Here is a 21,003-nt window from a genome sequence, read left to right as displayed (position 1 = left end):
GAACCCGCACAGGTCCTTCACAACTCGTAGCTCCTTGGAGATAGCAAAGATGCTAGAGCTGCCCCGACTACTGGTCAGAAGCTGCGTTCTCCCGCAAACAACGCTCTGTATACGCTGGTAACGTTTATTTCCCTTTTATTGCTGCAATCTGTCTTGTGTGTATCTTTGTAACTTTTATTTTGTAATTTTTACTTTGTTTTTGTAAATCTTTTGTATATATTATTTTCTGCATTGTTCCACTTTTTTTTTGGAATATTAAATCGTTATTTAATAAGTTCGACTTCTGTACTAAGCTAACGCTCATAGCCTTATAGAGTCTGCAGTGTAACTTGCGTTACAAAGTCAGTGCCTGATTGTGCCTTGCTACTGTACGATTGTACTGTGTGTGTGTGTGCGTGGCGTTCCCATATTTGGCCTAAAGCGCAAAGCTGACCCGAATACGAAAACGCGGACTGCATGTAGATCACTCGACAGCAGAGTGGAAGTGTCTAGCGGCAGCTAGTGGTGGCAGTGAGAAGTGTTTGAGGGGTCACAGCCTTGTGTTAGCACGACTAAGGCTGCTTCCCCTCTTGATCTGGTCAAACCCGCAGTCAGGATCCGTATCTGCAGGCTTGCCGCGGGGCCGGTTCCTGACATAATTATTCTTCTTCAGAACTGTATATGCTTCTGTATATTAAAAAGTCTTATCGCAGAAAAAATCTGGAGTAGTAAAACATTACAGAACAACATTGCCCCAACAAACCTGCTACAACGTGTATAAAACAGAGAAACCGAGAGCCCAATATAATGTAGTATGTATTGGATCAGGGAGAATTAGTGTGGAGTAAGTATTATACTTACAAACATGGGTTACCGTTTAGGCAACCACTATATAGGCAGGTGGGGAGATTAGACCTGTCCCCACTCAGGATTAAGATGTCGCTCTCTGAAGAAGGAAAGGAGGGTTTGTCACCCTTCCAACCACCAAGGGTGGATATCTTGACAAGTAGATGTACAGAGGCGCCAAAAGGATAAAATATGCTAAAATGTTTAAAATATTCGGGTGGCAGCGGTGGACCGGCCAGATCTGTTCATGGAGTATGTGAATAAATTGTCTTTATCTTAAGCGACAGCATCGAGTCTATTTCTGAGTGGCCGGTCCACCGCCGCCACCCGAATATTTTAAACATTTTAGCATATTTTATCCTTTTGGCGCCTCTGTACATCTGCTACAACGTGTGAATTAACTATTCAAACAAACCTAAACTCTTGCACAGGAGACAAAGAAAACTTAGAGAAACCCACCCTGTGTACATTTAGAGAGTCTGATTCTCCCTTATCTGCAAGTAATCACAAGTGTAATTTGAGCTGTCAGCTCTGCCTGAAGGTTGCCGAGGTGTGTGCTAATATGTAAACACAGGAGGTTAACTCTTTCTGTGCTCCCATGAAATCAGGAAGTAGACACTGCAGATTTATTGTAGGAGTTCTGTAAGCTGTAACAAATACATGTTTTTCTTTAAAGGTTTTTATGCTGTTGCTTACCTTTTAGAGGAGGAAGTTCATGGTTTAAGTCCACTTTAATCAAGCAACCCTAGTAGGTTGCTATACAGTAGGTATACATGACCAAGATGTTTGTGTTGCACCGCTTTGATTGATGGACTTTGCTCTCAGACATCTTTCAGAGGTTAACCAATAGAGAACTGAGGAAAGAAAAGTCCTGTAAGGAAAGTGATATGATTCAGCAAATGTCACAGAAACACAGCAATGGGGATTTCATTCATTCACCTTTTCATGAATTGAATCCTGTGGTTTACATCAGAGTAGCAACTCCTCTGGGAGATATAGTTTGTGCAGGTACTAGACAGAATGAGTTCACTGGCTGCCAGTGTTGGCGTTGCTCTGTGATCAATTTCAGCAATCTGGGCAGCCAGGCAGTTAAGTTCAAAAAGTCACTTCCTTATACACGGTTAATGTAACACAGAACAATATATTGGAGGCCTGGCCTGCACTCAGCAGATTAGAAAATGAAATTTACTGGTCTCAGTCCACCAGCAGAGAACATAAATTTGTCACATTAGGAAGGATGCAGGGATTGCCTGTAGCTGCACAGACTGTATTCAAGCCCCTTGGCCATTCAGTGAGCTCATCCAGTCAGATAGAGTTAAGCGGGCCACAGGGGGAATGAATGTGTGAATTCACCGGGCTTAACCTTTACACTGCTGTGAGTTTAATCGCACAACAGGAAAATGTCAAATGCTAGGCATACCTTATACAGTTTGTGGTAAAACAGTTAAACAATAACTTTCAGACAGGAGTGAGCGAGCTAAATTTTCAAGTTCAAAGCGAATTGGCACCAATCTCCCTAATGGCGCTCATACATCATACAATTTTTTATTTTTTGGACATTAGCGATATTCTTGCAAGTTCGGCAGACACCATTTGCAATGAGGCCATATACAGAAAAAAAAAAAAAAATAGTACTATTTTACCTTCATTTCAGGGGCTCAAAAGTAATTGGATATTTGACTCAAAGGCGTCATGGGGAAGTCTGTTGTTATGTCATTATCAATTAAGCATGTAAAAGGCCTGGAGTTGATTTGAGGTGTGGTGCTTGCATGTGGAAGATTTTACTGTGAACAGACAACATTGGGTCAAAGTGGCTCTCCATGCAGGTGAAAGAAGTCATCCTCAAGCTGTAAAAAAAAAATAGAAAAAAATCATCACGGAAATTGCTACAATATTATGAGTGGCAGAATTAACAGCTTGGTACATTCTGAGAAAGAACGCAAGCACTGGTGAACTCAGCAATGCTAAAAGACGTCCATCCTGGACATCCATGGAAGACAACAGTGGTAAATGATAATAGAACAATCTCCATGAGGAAGAACAGCCATCTAAGTGAACAACACTCTCCAGGGGATAGGCATATGTATATTCATGTCTACCAAAAAAGAGAAGACTGCATGAACGTAAATACAGAGAGTGCACTGCAAGGTACAAGCCACTCATAAGCCTCAATAATAAAAAGGCTACATTGGACCTCGCTAAAGAACATCTAAAAAAGCCAGCACAGTTCTGGAAAAAACATTCTTTGGACGGATGAAACCAAAATTGACCTCTATCAGACTGCTGGCAAGAAAAAATATGGAGAAGGCGTGGAACAGCTCATTATCCAAAGAATTCCACATCATCTGTAAAACACGTTGGAGGCAGCGAGATGGCTTGGGCATGAACAACTGCCAGTGGCACTGGGACACTAGTTTTTATTGATGAGTTGACACAGGACAGAAGAATCCAAATTAATTCTGAGATGTTCAGAGACATGCTGTCTGCTCAAATCCAGCTAAACGCAATCAAACTGCTTGGGTGGCATTTCATGATACATACAGTATGGACAATGACCCAAAACATACAGCCAAAGAAACACAGAAGTTTATTAAAGGAAAGTAGTGGAAAATTCTTGAATGGCCAAGTCAGTCACCTTATCTTAACCCAATTAAGCATGCATTTTACTTGTTGAAGACTAAACTTCAGACAAAAAAGAAGGCCCGCAAATGAACAGCAACTGAAAGCGGCTGCAGTAAAGGTCTGGCAGAGCATTACAAATGAGGAATCCCAGCATCAGGTGATGTCCACTGAGTTCAAGACTTCAGGGCGTCATTGCCAGCAAAGGGTTTTCAGCCAAATATTAGAAATGAACATTTTCCAGTTATTTAATTTGTCCAATTACTGTTGAGCCCCTGATATGAAGGGATTGTAATAAAAAAATGCTTTGGTTGTCTCACATCTCTATGCAATCATTTAACTCACCCCACTGAATTAAAACTGAAAGTCTATACTTCAACTGCATCTGAGTTGTTTAATTTCAAATTCATTGTGGTAATGCACAGAACCAAAATATGAAAAAAGTTGTCTCTGTCCAAATATTTATAGACCTTAGCATATAATATATGATTGTAGGGTGCACGTTGTAGAAGGCCGTGTACTACTAATATGCCTCTAAGCAAGCCTGCAGGCAATGATGATGATATATTCTCTGTAACAAGCAATTATCAATGACATGATCTCTGTCAAGCTCTTCATTGGCTGCCAGTAACCAGAGGATGCACTTAAAACTCTTAAAAGAGAACCCGTGCCATACTCATGCTTACAAACACATAGGGAAGCCTTGGGATCTTAATGAGGCTTCCCTTGCTGTCAGGGCTGGTTCTTGTATGCAGCAATGTGCAGCAATGTCTAGCAATGTGGGCTTCAGGATGGCTGCGCTTAGAGATCTGGCATCTGTGTGCACTTAGACATCTGGCAAATGTACACAGCTTGATACAGAGCAGAGGCAGGGTCCATAGAAAAATCTGTCTGCACTCTCACCATTGTTCTTAATTTATAGGTATGCACACCTTTTTTTGTATTTTTTTTAACCATTATATATATGTGATTTTCTAAAAGTGAATCTCCTAATACAAATATTTGATTAGTGTGCCTTGATTCAGCATTTATTTTGTATCTGTGACATAGCCCCATTAGTGTCATAACCTTCTTAGTGACATAAAGGGAGGGGGGACACCAAGAGCCCAATAGTGTGATATTGTATAGATGAAAATTAATAATGAGTAATATAACAATTTCATACTCACAAACCAGGGTTACCATTAGGCAGGGGCGTCTCTAGCCATTTTGTCACTCCAGGCGAGAAAACCTGTGGCCCCCGTGTGGTGCGCCTTGATGAAAATAATCGTAACGCAGCAATGTTTCACCGTAAAATAATCGTAACGCAGCAATGTTTTACTGTAAAATAATTGTAACGCAGCAATGTTCCACCAGTAGATAAAAGTAATGCGGCAATCTTTCAACAGAAAATATTCATAATGCAGCAATGATTCACTTAAAATAATCGGAATGCGGCAATCTTTCACCATAAAATAACCATAACGCAGCAATGATTCACCATAAAATAATCGTAATGTGGGCATTGTTCACCATAAAATAATTGTAATGTGGCCAGCATTTACCATAAAATAATCGTAATGTGGGCAGCGTTCACCATAAAATAATTGTAATGTGGGCAGCGTTCACCAGAAAATAATCGTAATGTGGCCAGCATTCACCAGAAAATAATCGTAATGTGGCCAGCATTCACCAGAAAATAATCGCAATGTGGGCAGCGTTCACCAGAAAATAATCGTTATGTGGCCAGCATTCACCAGAAAATAATCGTAAAGTGGGCAGCGTTAACCAGAAAATAATCATAATGTGGCCAGCATTCACCAGAAAATAATCGTAATGTGGCCAGCGTTCACCAGGAAATTAGGCTAATGTGGCCAGCGTTCACCAGGAAATTATGCTAATGTGGCCAGCGTTCACCAGGAAATTATGCTAATGTGGGCAACATTCACCAGGAAATTATGCTAATGTGGGCAGCGTTCACCAGGAAATTATGCTAATGTGGGCAGCATTTCAGTAAAAATGTATAATCACCTGTAAAAACAAAAGCATTTACTCACCTGCAGAAAAGTCCTCTCCCTGGGCGCAGCCTCCCCTGACGGTCTGCAGCAGCGCAGCCAGCCTGTGAAAGTCCCGCGCTGACCTGCAGAGCAGGGCTACGGGAAGACAGCGCCTGAAGCCCTGTACTGGAGACACAAATAGTCTCCAGTACAGGGCTTCAGACGCCATCTTGCCGTAGCCCTGCTCTGCCTGCCGGAAGACTGCAGGCTGGAGCAGGGAGCTGCGGGGATGAACTGGGTTCACCACAGGGGTCGCACAGTTTGGCAGGGGAAGGTGGGCACTTCCCCCCCGCAGGGGGCGCCCCTCTCGCACCCGGTGCTCCAGGCCACCATCTGTCCTTGCCTGGTGGCTGGGACACCTCTGCCATTAGGCAACCACTGTGAAGGCCCCTGTAGATGGGAGAAAGATGAGTACAACCCTCCACCAAGGGTGGACTTAGTAATATGTAGAAGCTTTCCAGAGGCGCCAATAGAATAAAAGTCACTTAAACGAGCTTAAAACCAATGGTGCAATGGTGGACCTATCCCATCCATGCCGACAAAGCAAACAAAGGAAGGACTGTGGCATCAACAGTCAAACAACAATTTATTTATACTCCACAGTAAAAATAGGCAACGCGTTTCACGGGCTCAATCCCGCTTCATCAGGCCAATCAAAAAGGCGCATACAGCTTATCAGCATCAAAACCACACTGAGCGCCTCTGTTCTAGATACACGGTCACCACATGGTTGCCTAGTAATGTGGCCGCCCTTACCAGGCAACCACGTGGGACGTGCGTGTATGCAGAATGGAGGGGAGAACATTAGAAGGGGACAGTGACGGGGTTTTTGTCACGATCGTGGCTCATCCCTAAATCACATGCTGTTACCGCCGCGCACCCGATCGAGCAAGTTGACCCAACATCTTGCAGCATGTGCGATCGATTAATGCAACCAATTTCGGCCCGAAATTTATGGCATTGTCGGTCGGTATGCACTTGGCAGCACAGATTTTCATCCGATTCGATTACAATAATCAAATCGGATGGTCGACCAGCCGCCAAGTTGCCTGATGTATGGCTACCTTTCGTCTCATCTTCGTCTGTTGTGTAGCTTAGGCAAGGAACACAATGTTTTGGGCTAAGGTATCCTTTAGACATTTACAAAGCAGATTGAATGTTTTGTTGCCTCTGCTCAGTGGCAGCCTATTAAGTGTCCCAGAGTTAAAATAGATGAACTAATGACTTTTTTTTAATCTCCCTCTGCTCTCAGAAGATGTATTCTGCCAGGAAAACTTTTATGGCTGAAATCTGCTTATCAGTGAGGTGTACTATATTACCAACAAGGTACAGACAAGACAGAAGCTGTCACTGCCATACCTAAAATTTAACTCTTTGAGGCCGCAAAGTACAAGTAAAACTGCCTGGTTATTTATGTTTTGCACTGTACACACGTTTATCTCATCATATCACATGTTGCCTCGGGTACACAAGTGGATTGTGTTGCTAGCAATGCAGCGGCTAATTGTTCTGTTGCTAGAAACTGATGCTAGAACTTGTTACTCTCCATACCTGAAAACTGATGCTACACTAAACTCAAACAAGCCTCAGCAACGCATCAGCAGGACTCCTTCTTTAGCTGTGCAATCCAGATAGAAGATGAGAAGTATAATTAAATAAAGTATGTAACCCTGTGACCTCATGTCTACATTACAGACCACAAAACATTTTATTTTGCTTGGATAACTGCTGCCCAAAGACCTAACTCCACCACCTCTTCTGCAGACGTTTCTGTTATTCCTAATTGTCCATGTATCCTTCTCTCAATTGGACATTATAAACAAATGCTCATTAAAATGACAAGAGCCAAAAATACCTTCTGAGCCTCACACCAGGGTGTTCATTCAAATGAAGGAAGGATGCCAGAGATTGCTGGCAAAGGAGAGGACTCAGGATAAACAAACAATGAATATCCAGATGAGAGACAGTTTCCAAGTGGATGTGCGTGCAGTCATTGTAATATACAGCTCAGTAGGATAAAACGTGCCCAAAATATGATAAAATAATTATAATGTTAAAAAGGGAAGCTTGCTTACTTCCAGCTTAGAAAACCAGGTCACTGATCACAGGAATGGCCAATTTTAGGGTTTATTAGTATGATAAACCCTGACATTTATCAGACTTGCAGCCTCTTCAGGTGTAAAGAAGGAAATGCACAATATATATATATATATATATATATATATATATATATATATATATATATATATATATATACATACACATGTATAGATAGTAGGATGTGAACGTTTGGGCAACGTTGTTAATCGTCATGATTATCCTGTATAAATCGTTGGTTGTTATTAGTGTTGGGCGAACACCTAGATGTTCGAGTTCGCGAGGAGAAGGCCACGCTTTCAGGTGCAACTCAGGCCTTGCATGAGGACAAAAAAAAGTGTGCGCAAAGCAATGCAATGAGTAGTTTTCAGGACACAATGGGCTATTCGGAGGAGCTATTCCCACCCCCACAATCTTCTACCTGTGAAAGGTCAATGGAACAGCCACAAATGTTGTGCCCGGATTCACAACCTTTTTCTGTGGAAAATGCACCTCGCACTGAAATGCAAGGCGAGGCCGAGGATGAACATGACGTCAACAACTCAACATGACGCAAAATGGGGGCGGAACAGAAAGCTGCTTTCAATGTTTTGAAGGTCTTAATTGCCTCCGGTGGCCAGTTAGATGCATCATTCATCACACCCAAATCCCAGAGCAATGTGTGCAGGAATTTGAATCGCAGGAGGTGTACAGAGATCATCTGGACAAGTGACCAAGTGACCAAGTGACAAGTGACAAAGTGAAAAGTGACAAAGTGACCAGTGACAAAGTGACAAAGTGACCAGTGACAAAGTGACAAAGTGACAAAATGACAAAGTGACAAAATGACAAAGTGACAAGTGACAAGTGACAAAATGACAAAGTGACAAGTGACAAAGTGACAAGTGACAAAGTGACAAAATGACAAAGTGACAAAGTGACCAGTGACAAAGTGACAACTGAGAGGTTGTTCTGGGGAGCTCCACTGCACTCAGTCGCATATGAGGAGAGGTCTCGTCGGGACTGCTGATCCTCCTCAGCTTGCTCAAAGCCTTGAGGGTTCCTGAAGATCCTCTGCTTGGAGTTCGCCGGGGTTCAGCTTGGTGTCGGGGTCGGCGGCGTCCTCCTCACTCCAACGTGGCATATCTTCTGTTGAAGGAAAAAAAAACAAACATTGTTAAAAGTCCAGTACCGCTTCTGAAGGACTCACCAAGAGATGCAGGAGCGCTTCAATCTAGCGCACCATCGCTCGCTGGGTGATGTCCCTCCCTACGCGCTGGAATTCTACGCTGCACATGCTAGCACGCTTTTGCGCAGTGCCGAGGCGCATTCCAGCAGCTAGCTACCAAGCTTCTGTGGATCTGATTGGACCACCATGTTGGATCTCTGCCAAGTCCTCCAAAATTTTGAGCAATTCACGTTGCGTGACTGAGCAGTGACAACTCTACAGTCAGCATTACAATACCACTGCTGTGTTTACTGAAGAAATCAATGTTGAAGATGGAAACCGCTGGCATGATGCAAGTGGGGGATTCTGAAGATGAAAACGATCAGCGTGATGATACCAACATCAGGCAACCTGCCTCAGGAAATGCTGGTCCCAGCTATGACAAAGAACAGGACGACGAACAGCTGGAGTTGGAGCAGGAATTGGATGCCCCCACTGCCGAGGGACAGAGCGGTGCACGTTGGACTTCCACAATTTAGCGGGAATGGACAGCAGAAGAGGAAGAAAGTGATGCTGGTGACGAATATGGTGCATCACAACAATCACAACGCTCACAAGAACATGAAGACAGAGGAGTCTGGCAGGACTCTCTGGCACACATGGCTCAATTCATGCTAGACTGCATTGAACGCGGCCCGCGCATTATTCACTATTCATTATTATTCATTATTCTGGAATCTGGACAACACCAATTACTGGGTTTATACCCAGTTTATACAAACACAATGTTAAAAAACTGATTGAAGAAAGTGTCAGACAGGTCAAAAATGGAACAATTCCAGCAGGCCCTTGAGGATGGAGACTTTAGAGAGGAGATTGACATCCTCCTCCTTCTCTAGCCAGTTGCACGCCGACAGACTGACTTCAGCAAACCCAGGAGGACCAAGAGGGCAGCAAAGAACACAAGCTGCTGCTAGTGCCCAAAAGGGAATGGTATTGGCAGTGTCCTTGGAGTGGGAACATTTTCTGACACCCATGCAGCAGCCCACAGAACAGCAATCGGGCAGTTCCACGTCCTCCAACACCAATCGCCTGGAGAAGATGGTCAAGGTCCAGGACTACATGTCAGATGGCGTAGCTGTGTTGAACAATCCATCTGCAGACAGACGGTGAGTGTGACAGGCAGCACAGAAGGACCATGGCAACTCACTCATAGTACCACAGTTTGATAGTGCTGCTCAAAAAATTATATGGATCCGTGGACCCGGGCACTGCGGGCAGTACTGGGAAGTGGGAACGCAGGTTTTAGTACCTAAACACACGATACAACATGTTTTCCGGGGTCAGACTCTGAGGCACATACAGATGGTCCCGATCATCATCCTCATCATACAACTCTTCTGCTGAGTCTGACCCACCCACCACCTCTGCCACCCCAACATCCCCAGACACAGACCCCTCATCGTCCTCAACATTAACTTGGGATGCTGGCCTGAGCCAGACCTCCTCCTCCACATCAGGCCCCATCATCTCCTCAATGGCAGCCCTCATTAATCGCTCTGGCGACGGACCGATGGACACAACGTTCTCCTCCGGGGAGGGCTGCTGCTGACCACTGGCTGCTGGGGTGGATGTTATAGCTTGCGTGGGGCATTGGCTGTTGCTGTTGTTGGGAGTGCTGCTCACAGTGGAGGTCTCTGAGGAACTCATGGTGAGCTCATATAGTGGTTGGCGGTGAGTGGAGTATTACTGATCCCAGCAATATACACACTGACTGGCAGAGTACGCAATGCTATATAGTCTGGCTGAGCGGTGTACACAGAGTGGCAGTACACACAATGCTATATAGTCTGGCTGAGCGGTGTACACAGAGTGGCAGTACACACAATGCTATATAGTCTGGCTGAGCGGTGTACACAGAGTGGCAGTACACACAATGCTATATAGTCTGGCTGAGCCGTGTACACAGAGTGGCAGTACACACAATGCTATATAGTCTGGCTGAGTGGTGTACACAGAGTGGCAGTAAACACAATGCTATATATAGTGTGGCTGAGCGAGGTACACAGTGGCAGTAAACAATGCTATATATAGTGTGGCTGAGCGAGCGGTGTACTACTGTTCCCAGCAGCGACACACAATGACTGGGGGGGACCCTGGCTAGCGTGGCTGGAGAGCGAACTACCCTGCCTGCCTACCCAAAGCTAAACCCACAGACAAATGGCGGAGATATGACGTGGTTCGGGTATTTATTTACCTGAACCACGTGACCCGTTCGGCCGATCAGATCGCGTTCGGGGTCCGAACCACGTGACCCGTTCGGCCAATCACAGCGCTAGCCGAACATTCGGGGAACGTTCGGCCATGCGCTCTTAGTTCGGTCATGTGGCCGAACGGTTTGGCCGAGCACCATTAGGTGTTCGGCCGAACTCGAACATCACCCGAACAGGGTGATGTTCTGCAGAACCCGAACAGTGGCGAACACCGTTCGCCCAACACTAGTTGTTATGATAAAAAATGTGAGTTAACCATATCATATAGGAGACACACACAGTGATATTTGAGAAGTGAAATTAAGTTGATTGGATTTACAGAAAGTGTGCAATAATTGTTTAAACAAAATTAGGCAGGTGCATAAATTTGTGCACCACAAAAAAGAAAAGAAATCAATATTTAGTCGATCCTCCTTTTGCAGACATTACAGCCTCTAAACACTTCCTGTAGGTTCCAATGAGAGTCTGAATTCTGGTTGAAGGTATTTTGGACCATTCCTCTCTACAAAACATCTCTAGTTCATTCAGGTTTGATGGCTTCCGAGCATGGACAGCTCTCTTTAACTCACACCACAGATTTGCAATTATATTCAGGTTTGGGGACTGAGATGGCCATTCTAGAACATTGTACTTGTTCCTCTGCATGAATGCCTTAGTGGATTTTGAGCAGTGTTTAGGGTCGTTGTCTTGTTGAAAGATCCAGCCCCGGCGCAGCTTCAGCTTTGTCACTGATTCCTAGACATTGGTCTCCAGAATCTGCTGATGCTGAGTGGAATCCATGCGTCCCTCAACTTTGATAAGATTCCCAGTAACTGCACTGACCACACAGCCCCACAGCACGATGGAACCACCATCATATTTTATTGTAGATAGAAGGTGTTTTCTTGGAATGCTGTGCTCTTTTTCCTCCATGCATAACGCCCCTTGTTATGCCCAAATAACTCAATTTTAGTTTTATCAGTCCACAGGACCTTATTCCAAAATGAAGCTGGCTTGTCCAAATGTGCATACCTCAAGTGGCTCTGGTTGTGCTCTGGGCAGAGTAAAGGCTTCCACTGCATCACTTTCGCATACAGCATCTCTTTGTGTAAAGTGCGCCGAATGATTGAACGGCGTACGTACAAAAAGGGCGCCTGGACAAAAAGGGCGCGGGGTGTAAACTCTAAATAATAATTAATCATTAATAGGGTTTATAAAAATAGTGTGCTATATTTCGTTTACAAATAAAGTTTAACAAAACTATAAATCATTAAATAATGTTTATAAAATCGGAAATTGTGAAAACGTTAATCTTCCCTATTTCTAAAGTTAAACTTATAATTACGTTTATTAAAAAAACAATAATATATGTTTAACCACTTGAGGACCTAGGGCTTTCTACCCCTTAAGGACCGGCCACTTTTTTTCCATTCAGACCACTGCAGCTTTCACGGTTTATTGCTCGCTCATACAACCTACCACCTAAATGAATTTTGGCTCCTTTTCTTGTCACTAATAAAGCTTTCTTTTGATGCTATTTGATTGCTCCTGCGATTTTTACTTTTTATTATATTCATCAAAAAAGACATGAATTTTGGCAAAAAAATGATTTTTTAAACTTTCTGTGCTGACATTTTTCAAATAAAGTAAAATTTCTGTATACATGCAGCGCGAAAAATGTGGACAAACATGTTTTTGATAAAAAAAAACCCATTCAGTGTATATTTATTGGTTTGGGTAAAAGTTATAGCGTTTACAAACTATGGTGCCAAAAGTGAATTTTCCCATTTTCAAGCATCTCTGACTTTTCTGACCACCTGTCATGTTTCATGAGGGGCTAGAATTCCAGGATAGTATAAATACCCCCCAAATGACCCCATTTTGGAAAGAAGACATCCCAAAGTATTCACTGAGAGGCATAGTGAGTTCATAGAAGATATTATTTTTTGTCACAAGTAAGCGGAAAATGACACTTTGTGAAAAAAAAAAAAAAAAGTTTCCATTTCTTCTAACTTGCGACAAAAAAAAAATGAAATCTGCCACGGACTCACCATGCCCCTCTCTGAATACCTTGAAGGGTCTACTTTCCAAAATGGGATCATTTGTGGGGTGTGTTTACTGTCCTGACATTTTGGGGGGTGCTAAATTGTAAGCACCCCTGTAAAGCCTAAAGGTGCTCATTGGACTTTGGACCCCTTAGCGCAGTTAGGCTGCAAAAAAGTGCCACACATGTGGTATTGCCGTACTCAGGAAAAGTAGTATATGTGTTTTGGGGTGTATTTTTACACATACCCATGCTGGGTGGGAGAAATATCTCTGTAAATGACAATTTGTTAATTTTTTTTACACACAATTGTCCATTTACAGAGATATTTCTCCCACTCAGCATGGGTATGTGTAAAAATACACCACAAAACACATTATACTACTTCTCCTGAGTACGGCGATACCACATGTGTGGCACTTTTTTGCACCCTAACTGCGCTAAAGGGCCCAAAGTCCAATGAGTACCTTTAGGATTTCACAGGTCATTTTGAGAAATTTCGTTTCAAGACTACTCCTCACGGTTTAGGGCCCCTAAAATGCCAGGGCAGTATAGGAACCCCACAAATGACCCCATTTTAGAAAGAAGACACCCCAAGGTATTCCGTTAGTAGTATGGCGAGTTCATAGAAGATTTTATTTTTTGTCACAAGTTAGCGGAAAATGACACTTTGTGAAAAAACACAATTAAAATCAATTTCCGCTAACTTTTGACAAAAAATAAAATCTTCTATGAACTCACCATACTCCTAACGGAATACCTTGGGGTGTCTTCTTTCTAAAATGGGGTCATTTGTGGGGTTCCTATACTGCCCTGGCATTTTAGGGGCCCTAAACCGTGAGGAGTAGTCTTGAAACGAAATTTCTCAAAATGACCTGTGAAATCCTAAAGGTACTCATTGGACTTTGGGCCCTTTAGCGCAGTTAGGGTGCAAAAAAGTGCCACACATGTGGTATCGCCATACTCGGGAGAAGTAGTACAATGTGTTTTGGGGTGTATTTTTACACATACCCATGCTGGGTGGGAGAAATACCTCTGTAAATGGACAATTGTGTGTAAAAAAATCAAAAGATTGTCATTTACAGAGGTATTTCTCCCACCCAGCATGGGTATGTGTAAAAATACACCCCAAAACACATTGTACTACTTCTCCCGAGTACGGCGATACCACATGTGTGGCACTTTTTTGCACCCTAACTGCACTAAGGGGCCCAAAGTCCAATGAGTACCTTTAGGATTTCACAGGTCATTTTTGTTTCAAGACTACTCCTCACGGTTTAGGGCCCCTAAAATGCCAGGGCAGTATAGGAACCCCACTAATGACCCCATTTTAGAAAGAAGACACCCCAAGGTATTCCGTTAGGAGTATGGTGAGTTCATAGAAGTTTTTATTTTTTTGTCACAAGTTAGCGGAAATTGATTTTAATAGTTTTTTTTCACAAAGTGTCATTTTCCGCTAACTTGTGACAAAAAATAAAATCTTCTATGAACTCACCATACTCCGTACGGAATACCTTTGGGTGTCTTCTTTCTAGAATGGGGTCATTTGTGGGGTTCCTATACTGCCCTGGCATTTTAGGGGCCCTAAACCGTGAGGAGTAGTCTTGAAACCAAATGTCGCAAAATAACCTGTGAAATCCTAAAGGTACTCATTGGACTTTGGGCCCCTTAGCGTACTTAGGGTGTAAAAAAGTGCCACACATGTGGTACCGCTGTACTCAGGAGAAGTAGTATAATGCGTTTTGGGGTGTATTTTTACACATACCCATGCTGGGTGGGAGAAATATCTCTGTAAATGACAATTTGTTAATTTTTTTTACACACAATTGTCCATTTACATAGAAATTTCTCCCACCCAGCATGGGTATGTGTAAAAATACACCCCAAAACACATTATACTACTTTTCCTGAGTACGGCGGTACCACATGTGTGACACTTTTTTGCAGCCTAGGTGCGCTAAGGGGCCCAACGTCCTATTCACAGGTCATTTTGAAGCATTTGTTTTCTAGACTACTCCTCGCGGTTTAGGGCCCCTAAAATGCCAGGGCAGTATAGGAACCCCACAAGTGACCCCATTTTAGAAAGAAGACACCCCAAGGTATTCCGTTAGGTGTATGGCGAGTTCATAGAAGATTTTATTTTTTGTCACAAGTTAGTGAAAAATGACACTTTGTGAAAAAAAAACAATAAAAATTAATTTCCGCTAACTTTTGACAAAAAATTAAATCTTCTATGAACTCGTCATACACCTAACATAATACCTTGGGGTGTCTTTTTTTTCTAAAATGGGGTCACTTGTGGGGTTCCTATACCGCCCTGGCATTTTACAGGCCCAAAACCGTGAGTAGTCTGGAAACCAAATGTCTCAAAATGACTGTTCAGGGGTATAAGCATCTGCAAATTTTGATGACAGGTGGTCTATGAGGGGGCGAATTTTGTGGAACCGGTCATAAGCAGGGTGGCCTTTTAGATGACAGGTTGTATTGGGCCTGATCTGATGGATAGGAGTGCTAGGGGGGTGACAGGAGGTGATTGATGGGTGTCTCAGGGGGTGGTTAGAGGGGAAAATAGATGCAATCCATGCACTGGGGAGGTGATCGGAAGGGGGTCTGAGGGTTTGGCCGAGTGATCAGGAGCCCACACGGGGCAAATTGGGGCCTGATCTGATGGGTAGGTGTGCTAGGGGGTGACAGGAGGTGATTGATGGGTGTCTCAAGGTGTGATTAGAGGGGGGAATGGATGCAAGCAATGCACTGGCGAGGTGATCAGGGCTGGGGTCTGAGGGCATTCTGAGGGTGTGGGCGGGTGATTGAGTGCCCTAGGGGCAGATAGGGGTCTAATCTGATAGGTAGCAGTGACAGGGGGTGATTGATGGGTAATTAGTGGGTGTTTAGGGTAGAGAATAGATGGAAACACTGCGCTTGGGTGGTGATCTGATGTCGGATCTGCGGGCGATCTATTGGTGTGGGTGGGTGATCAGTTTGCCCGCAAGGGGCAGGTTAGGGGCTGATTGGGTGGCAGTGACAGCGGGTGATTGATGGGTGGCAGTGACAGGGGGTGATTGATGGGTGGCAGTGACAGGGGGTGATTGATGGGTGATTGATAGGTGATTGACAGGTAATCAGTGGGTTATTACAGGGGAGAACAGATGTAAATATTGCACTGGCGAATTGATAAGGGGGGGTCTGAGGGCAATCTGAGCGTGTAGGCGGTCGATTGGGTGCCCGCAAGGGGCAGATTAGGGTCTGATCTGATAGGTAACAGTGACAGGTGGTGATAGGGAGTGATTGATGGGTGATTGATGGGTAATTAGTGGGTGTTTAGAGGAGAGAATAGATGGAAACACTGCGCTTGGGTGGTGATCTGATGTCGGATCTGCGGGCGATCTATTGGTGTGGGTGGGTGATCAGATTGCCCGCAAGGGGCAGGTTAGGGGCTGATTGTTGGGTGGCAGTGACAGGGGGTGATTGATGGGTGATAGGTGATTGGCAGGTGATTGACAGGTGATCAGTGGGTTATTACAGGGAAGGACAGATGTAATTAATGCACTGGCGAATTGATAAGGGGGGGGGGGGGGTCTGAGGGCAATCTGAGCGTGTGGGCGGGTGATTGGGTGCCCGCAAGGGGCAGATTAGGGTCTGATCTGATAGGTAACAGTGACAGGTGGTGATAGGGGGTGATTGATGGGTAATTAGTGGGTGTTTAGAGAAGATAACAGATGTAAACGATACATTTGGGAGGTAATCTGACGGCGGGTTTGCGGGCGATCTAATGGTGTGGGTGGGTGATCAGATTGCCCGCAAGGGGCAGGTTAGGGGCTGATTGATGGGTGGCAGTGACAGGGGGTGACAGGGGGTGATTGATGGGTGATAGGTGATTGGCAGGTGATTGACAGGTGATCAGTGGGTTATTACAGGGAAGAACAGATGTAATTAATGCACTGGTGAATTGATAAGGGGGGGTCAGAGGGCAATCTGAGCGTGTGGGCGGGTGATTGGGTGCCCGCAAGGGGCAGATTAGGGTCTGATCTGATAGGTAACAGTGACAGGTGGTGATAGGGGGTGATTGATGGGTAATTAGTGGGTGTTTAGAGAAGATAACAGATGTAAACGATACATTTGGGAGGTAATCTGACGGCGGGTTTGCGGGCGATCTAATGGTGTGGGTGGGTGATCAGATTGCCCGCAAGGGGCAGGTTAGGGGCTGATTGATGGGTGGCAGTGACAGGGGGTGACAGGGGGTGATTGATGGGTGATAGGTGATTGGCAGGTGATTGACAGGTGATCAGTGGGTTATTACAGGGAAGAACAGATGTAATTAATGCACTGGTGAATTGATAAGGGGGGGTCAGAGGGCAATCTGAGCGTGTGGGCGGGTGATTGGGTGCCCGCAAGGGGCAGATTAGGGTCTGATCTGATAGGTAAAAGTGACAAGTGGTGATAGGGGGTGATTGATGGGTGATTGATGGGTAATTAGTGGGTGTTTAGAGGAGAGAATAGATGTAAACAATGGATTTGGGAGGTGATCTGATGTCGGATCTGTGGGCGATCTATTGGTGTGGGGGGGTGATCAGATTGCCCGCAAGGGGCAGGTTAGGGGCTGATTGATGGGTGGCAGTGACAGGGGGTGATTGACGGGTGATTGATGGGTGATTGACAGGTGATTGACAGGTGATTGACAGGTGATCAGGGGGATAGATGCATACAGTAAACAGGGGGGGGTGGTCTGGGGGGGGGTCTGGGGAGAATCTGAGGGGTGGGGGGTGATCAGGAGGGGGCAGGGAGCAGGGGGGGGATAAAAAAAAAATAGCGTTGACAGATAGTGACAGGGAGTGATTGATGGGTGATTAGGGGGGTGATTGGGTGCAAACAGGGGTCTGGGGGGTGGGCAGGGGGGGGGGTCTGATGGGTGCTGTGGGCGATCTGGGGCAGGGGGGGGAGAAATCAGTGTGTTTGGGTGCAGACTAGGGTGGCTGCAGCCTGCCCTGGTGGTCCCTCGGACACTGGGACCACCAGGGCAGGAGGCAGCCTGTATAATACACTTTGTAAACATTACAAAGTGTATTATACACTTTGTATGCGGCGATCGCGGGGTTAACATCCCGCCGGCGCTTCCGTATAGCCGGCGGGATGTTGCGGCGAGCGAGCGGTGACAGGCGCCGGCGGAGGATCGCGTCACGGATGACGCGATCGCTCCGCCCATGCCCTTAAATGGACCGCCGCCTCTGTGGGTGAGGCCGTCCTGCAGGGCTCCACTTCCCCGCCGCCCCTGTGTAGTGGGCGGTCGGGAAGTGGTTAATTGTTATAATTGTATATTATTGTAAATAACCTTCTTTTAAGGTTTGTTCTTATAATAAAATCTGAAAATATTCTTTATAATGATGATATAAATATAAGTACGTTCGTAATAAGTGTTGTAAAACATTAGTAATTATTACTAAAATTTGACTAAAATTATACCTAAGCCTACTCTTACACAGAACCCTCCCTGTACCTATCCCTAACCCCTAGACCCCCCTGTTGGTGCCTAAACCTAAGACCCCCCTGTTGGTGCCTAAACCTAAGACCCCCCCTGTTGGTGCCTAAGTAACCCTCCCTGTACCTACCCCTAACCCCTAGACCCCCCTGTTGGTGCCTAAACCTAAGACCTCCCTGTTGGTGCCTAAACCTAAGACCCCCCTGGTGGTGCCTAAACCTAAGACCCCCCTGTTGGTGCCTAAACCTAAGACCCCCCTGTTGGTGCCTAAACCTAAGACCCCCCCCTGTTGGTGCCTAAGTAACCCTCCCTGTACCTACCCCTAACCCCTAGACCCCCCTGTTGGTGCCTAAACCTAAGACCCCCCTGTTGGTGCCTAAACCTAAGACCCCCCTGGTGGTGCCTAAACCTAAGACCCCCCTGTTGGTGCCTAAACCTAAGACCCCCCCTGTTGGTGCCTAAGTAACCCTCCCTGTACCTACCCCTAACCCCTAGACCCCCCTGTTGGTGCCTAAACCTAAGACCCCCCTGTTGGTGCCTAAACCTAAGACCCCCCTGGTGGTGCCTAAACCTAAGACCCCCCTGTTGGTGCCTAAACCTAAGACCCCCCTGTTGGTGCCTAAACCTAAGACCCCCCTGTTGGTGCCTAAACCTAAGACCCTCCTGTTGGTGCCTAAACCTAAGACCCCCCTGGTGGTGCCTAAACCTAAGACCCCCCTTTATTATGTGGATAATAATGTTTTACAAATTGTGACTCCAAAAAATATATTCCAATTTACATTACGTACTGATCGCTTTATTTTGTGAATAATGTTTTAAAAACAGTAAGGGATAAAACTTTAAATAAAAAAATATATTGCAATTTACATTACGTACTGATCGCTTTATTTTGTGAATAATGTTTTAAAAACAGTAAGGGATAAAACTTGAAATAATGTTTTAATTATTTAAATTAGATAAATATATTTAGTATTTTCATAAATGTTATTCGGTACGGGTGCATTTTATAAACGTAAATCAACACAAGCTCAGTTATAAATCATTAAACAGCTCCGGGAGCCGTTTGTAAACTTTATTTAGCTCCGGGCGCCGTTTGTAAACTTTATTTAGCTCCGGCGCCCTTTTTTCCTGCTCGGCGCCCATTAAACGTTATTTATTATGGGAGTGAATGGCGGCGCCCTTTTTGTCCACTAGCGGCCTGCGCCCTTTTTTCCCAGCTCCGATTGAACGATGCACAGTGACTCCATCTGCAGCAAGATGATGTTGTAGATCTTTGGTGCTGGTCTGTGGGTTCACTCTGACTGTTCTCACTATTCGTCGCTTCTGTCTATCTGATATTTTTCTTTGTCTTCCACTGCGGGCCTTAAAGAGACTCTGAAGTCTCATAAAAATCATCTTTTTATTTCAAAAATGTTTTTAACATGATAGCCCTAACGAAAACGCCACATCCCCGTTGCTGTAATCTAACTAAATCCCCCCAAACTCCCCGGGGGCAATCCGGGCAGCGCTTCCGTGAGAGGCAGAGCTTTCAGTTGCAGCTCTGCCTCTCCATGCGTCTATCAGTGCCGGATCGCCACCTCCGCCCACCCCTCTCAGCCTTCCTTCACTGAGAGGGGCGGAGGGAGAGGTGGAGATATGCGCTGATTGACGCGTAAGAAGGCAGAGCTGCGGCTGAAAGCTCTGCCTCCTCCAGCAGCAAAATCCACGACCAAAAAAGTAGTGGATTTTGCGGGGGAGAGGGAGGGGGGAGTTAGGGGGGATTTAGTAAGATTTCAGCCGTGGGGATGCAGCGTTTTAGTTAGGGCTATCATGTTATAGACATTTTTGAAATAAAAAGATGATTTTTATGAGACTTCAGTGTCTCTTTAACTTGAACTGAGTCTGTGGTGTTCCATTTCCTCAATATGTTACTAACTGTGGAAACAGACAGCTGAAATCTCTGAGACAGCTTTCTGTATCCTTCCCATAAACCATGATGGTGAACAATCGTTGCCTTCAGGTCATTTGAGAGTTGTTTTGAGATCCCCCATGTTGCTACTCTTCAGAGAAAATTAAAAGACACGGGAAACTTACAATTGACCCCCTTAAATACTCTTTATCATAATTGGATTCACCTGTGTATGTAGGTCTGGGGTCACTGAGCTTACCAAGCCAATTTGAGTTCCAAAAATTCGTTCTAAAGGTTTTGGATTCAATAAAATGACAACTGCCCAAATTTATGCACCTGCCTAATTTTATTTCTACAATTATTGCGCACTTTCTGTAAATCCAATAAACTTAATTTCACTTCTCAAATATCACTGTGTGTGTCTCCTATATGATATATTTAACTGACATTTTTTATCGTAACAACCAACGTTTTATACAGGAAAATCATGACAATTAACAAGGTTGCCATAACTTTTGCATCCCACTGTAGTCTTGTCACTAACTGTCCCTCAGAGAAGCTCACCATGTAATCCCTACCATAGTTGCATGTCTATATCGTGTATTTATTGTAGTCTAGG

Source organism: Hyperolius riggenbachi, chromosome 8 (assembly GCF_040937935.1).
Source record: "Hyperolius riggenbachi isolate aHypRig1 chromosome 8, aHypRig1.pri, whole genome shotgun sequence".
In the NCBI taxonomy this organism is placed as follows: Eukaryota; Metazoa; Chordata; class Amphibia; order Anura; family Hyperoliidae; genus Hyperolius; species Hyperolius riggenbachi.
This window is presented reverse-complemented; position numbering follows the sequence as displayed.